The sequence below is a fragment of the Arachis ipaensis genome, chromosome B08, assembly GCF_000816755.2.
Source record: "Arachis ipaensis cultivar K30076 chromosome B08, Araip1.1, whole genome shotgun sequence".
NCBI lineage: Eukaryota > Viridiplantae > Streptophyta > Magnoliopsida > Fabales > Fabaceae > Arachis > Arachis ipaensis.
Genome location: NC_029792.2, coordinates 59,968,439 through 59,973,070, shown reverse-complemented (window position 1 = coordinate 59,973,070; position 4,632 = coordinate 59,968,439).

The following is a 4,632-nucleotide window of genomic DNA, read 5'->3' as shown; positions in this document are numbered from 1 at the left end:
ACTAGAAGTAGTGTGAAGATGGCTCATATGGGTGCGGCTCTTTTTTGAACTGCTCAAGGTATCCCGATTCATGCTACAAAATCTTTCATGCTGAAGGCTAAGGCGGAGTTTGATAGAATAAAAGGTTTGAAGGAGGAGCTGGAGGTAAAGTTGGCGAAGGTGGAAAAAGAATTAGAGGGTGAAAAGGCTAGTTCTATGGCCTTGGCGACTTCCGTGAAGTTGGCTGAGGACACGACATTGAGGCACAAGGACAGCTATGTCACATCCTACGGTGAAGTAATGCGTCTTAGAGAAGAGTTGGAGTTTGCTCGGGTTGACCATGCTGAGCTCCAGGGTCACCTTGTGGGCAGCGTAAATGCTGCTTATGAGAACCTGAAGGAGCAAGTTCGAGTTCTTGCTCCCGATGTCGACCTTACTGTTTTCAGCCTGGACAATGTCGTGAAGGAGGGCAAGATTGTTCCTGACGACCTTGATGACGACGATGATGAACCTCTGCCTGTGCCAGTTGCCAAAGCCACTGTTGTGCCGACTTCTTCAGCTCCTTCTGGCGGGATTAGTCATCCCGTGCCCGAGCCTGACTGTCAGATATTGAATCGAGATGACGGGACGGTGGATGCTGTGCCCCTTCAGACTCGTCCTCCTTCGCCCCATGTTGATGCTGCTTCTTGGAAACCTCTGGATCCCCTTTAGTTATTTGTGTATGGCCATGTCTGTGGGCTTTTGAACTGTTTATTTCTTTTTGTAAATGGTATTTTGCTGACTATTGACACTCTCTTGGTTGCTTGTTTAGCAACTTTATTTTGAAAAACAAAGTAGTTTTCAAGCTTTTGGAGCTGATTTTGGTGGCCTCTGAAGTTTGCCATTATTATAGCTAGTAGTTCTTATATCACGTCTGTCTGCACTTGTCTTGGCACCTTTCTTAGTTTTTTGGGAGTGTTGGAACTTTTTGTTGTATAACGCTGAAGTCGTTGATTTCGTTATGTCAGTTTTGTCCGAGCTGTTGTTGATAATCCTCTTTTTTGGACCCCTTTTTAGGTCTCTTTCAGGGATTATTTTTGTAGCTTTATGTTTTGGATCGACTTTTTTGCGTTGGGTTTTTCTAAGTTATTTTGTAATCCTCTTTCTTGGACCTTGTTCAGGTCTCTTTCAGGGATTACTTTTTATGTTTTGGGCCGACTTCGTCATGTCGGGACCTTCTAAGTTATTTTTGTAATCCTCTTTCTTGGACCTTGTTCAGGTCTCTTTCAGGGATTACTTTTATAACTTTTATGTTTTGGGCCAACTTCGTCATGTTGGGCCCTTCTAAGTTATTTTTGTAATCCTCTTTCTTGGACCTTGTTCAGGTCTCTTTCAGGGATTACTTTTATAACTTTTATGTTTTGGGCCGACTTCATCATGTCAGGCCCTTCTAAGTTATTTTTGTAATCCTCTTTCTTGGACCTTGTTCAGGTCTCTTTCAGGGATTACTTTTATAACTTTTATGTTTTGTGCCGACTTCGTCATGTCGGGCCCTTCTAAGTTAAAGTAATCCTCTTTTATAGGGTTGGCCAGACCTCTTTCTAGGGTTTACTTATAACTTGGTTTGACTTGGTCCGACTTCTTAACGTCGGCCAGTCTTTAAGTTATTATTTAGCAATCCATTAAGTCCTCGTCAGGTCTTTTCTCCGGATCACTTTCGATAACTTCTTTCATTATTCTGTTTTCATTTTTTCCGATTTGTAGAAGGTGAGTTCAATCCTTGTTTAATCGACCTTGAGATGAATTTGGTTTTCATCTCTGCTGGTCTTTATCGTGATCGTGCAGTGAATTTGATTTTCACTTTCTGCCAATCTGTTGCTTTATAATCGGACGATGAATGTTTCAGATTAATGCGACTTGAGCATTTGTAGAATATCTAAACATATTTTATTTAAAAGAAAATGCAAATATGTACATGTGGAGTTTTTATCCTTTTGAGTCGGATAATTTATGGATCTCAACTTGGTGCCTCATTAAAAAATCTTTTCAGGAAAAAGAGTACACCCTATGCTGAGATCCCTGAAGAACTGAAGATTGATGGTTTAGAAGTTATAGTAAACTCTCGTTGCAAGTATAGTTACTAAACCAAGCAATCAATCTTTCTTACAAAAGTTTTGGTTGTCACAAGTAACAAACCCCTTTAAAATTAATAACTGAAGTATTTAAACCTCGAGTCGTCTTCTCAAGGAACTGCAGGAAGGTATGTTCTTACTATTGGTTATGAAGATTGTAAAATGGAGGTTTTAAAAGTAAGGAACAAGTAATATGAATGACAAGTAAAATAAATAAATAACTGTAAAACACACTTTTGGCAAGGTATGAGAAATTGGAAGTCCTATCCTAGTTATCCTTATCAATGGAGACGAGAATTGAATCTTAATCCCACTTAGTTAGCCTTTACTAAAGCAAGGGAAGATCAAGTGGATTAATTAGTCTGATCTTCAGGTTCAAGTCAATTCCTAAGAAAGGACTGGAATTATTGAAGTTCAATTCAATTAGCAAAGATAACAATTATCGATCACGTTGAGTTTGATAACTCCTGAGTTACTGATTTCTTAACCAAGACTAAAAGGGGAAAAGTAAATCTACTCGAATAAAAATATCTTCAGGTTGGAAGTAACAGTAACATAAACAAAAGAGAGCAATCATAAACTGAAATACCTCAATTAACATTAATTAAGAGAATTATCTGTAACATAGAAAAGTTCATAAATCAAATTGAGAAGATAATAAAAAGGAAAGTTGAACCTGATAAAAAAGGACAATCATGAAAGCAAGGAAAATCCTAAATCCTAATCCTAAGAGAGAGAGGAGAGAACCTCTCTCTAAAAACTACATCTAAATGATCAAAAGTAAATAATTGGAGACTCCTTTTTGAATGGATGCATTCTCCCACTTCATAACCTCTGATCTGTGCCTTCTGGACTTGGATTTGGGCCAAAAAGGGCTTCAGATATCGCTGGGAGCATTTTCTGTAATTTCTGGTGCGTGGCCTCTGTCACGTGTCTGCGTGGGTCACGCGGTCACGTCATCTGGAGTTTTCCTTATCACGCGTTCGCTTCGGTCATGCGTCTGCGTCATCTGTGTTTTGCTCGTGGTGCGCAATCGCGTCAGTCACGCATTCGTGGTGCGCAATCGCGTCTGTCAGGTTTCTCTCCAGGAAGAACCAGCCTCTTTGTTTGATTTGATCGGAGGTGTATTGCTGGAGTTCTTCCGGAATTTTCAGAGTCCGCTCCAGGTACAGGTTCCTGGAGGTTGCAAACACCGGATACTTCAACTCGTAGTATCTATTTGCAAACTTAGTGGGATCAGTAGCAGGGAGTAGCTGGTCAGCCTTTTCCTGCGGGGTAAAGTGTTTCTCCCGCCAGGAGTCATCATGCATGATGTCCAGGATGGACATAGAGGCTTCTCCTCTTTTTCGTATGCGAGTTGTTTCCTTTCCTTTTCCTTTTCTTTGAGTGTCAGTCATCCTGAAAAACAGAAATCTATGATATAATAAAAACAGAAAAACAAGTAGGCAAATAACAAAATAAGCACAAAGTGGCAAAGGAGCAGTAGAATAATTAAATGAGTTGAAGAATTGTGCATTTTGGATTGGTTCGGGAATAAAAAGCTGAGATGAGAAATTTCAATCCAAAAAGTAATAGAATTCATGCTAATTAGGAAAAACCATAAACATGCCTTGAGTTAAAAAGTAAAAGTGAAGAGTGAGTCAAAAAGCAGAGGGGGTTGTTAGAAAGGTAAAAGTGGTTTTAAATTGAAAAAGAGGTTAGAAATAAAAAATCAGTGAGTTAGTAAAAAGAAAGTTAAGGTAAGAGACATGATGATTGGTTTCTAAGTAACAAGAATTTCACAATTCGAAGCAACAGACAACTCATATTTAAGCAAGGAAATCAAGGTGTTGATGATTCATATAGATATACCAATAACAAAAATTTGAATTCAAATCATCAATAATGTGATTTATAAACCGGGGAAACAAAAGGAATAAGAATGCTGGCCCGTGCATTCATGAATTGGTTTGGTGAAAGCTGAAGAAAGCAAAATTGAAAATGCAAAAACCAAGACATGAATGAGAATAAAAACGATTTATAGAAAATTGGGCAGCATTCCGGCTAAAATTGGATGTTCCCAAAAAATAAACAGCAAGCAGAATAGTTCATATAAACTAAAATAAACTGTAAATAGATATAAATAATATAAACATGAAAGAGCAGTCGCAATAGCAGCATGAACAGTAAGAACATCATATGAACAATACTTAGATCACAGCAACAGTAGAATTACGAAAATTATAAAACAGGTAGCAAGAACAGCGCAGTTAAACAGGCCTAAATCCACTAACCACATCCTAGGCTACTTAACAACCTAGAATCCACTACAAAAATGCATATCAACTAGCCTAATGTTGAACGTAAACGGAAAAAATTTGCAATTAACTATGAATTGAAAGAGCGGCATTTGGCAGAACCTGGAAGGCGTATGAATGAAAGTGGGGCAGAGAGATGGTAGGGGAGTGGTGGTAGTGGTGACTGACGCGGTGGTGCAGGCGGTTGGCGCGGCGGTAGTGGCTGTCCGGTGGTAGGGAGTTCGAATAGGGGTAGTGGGAGGGTA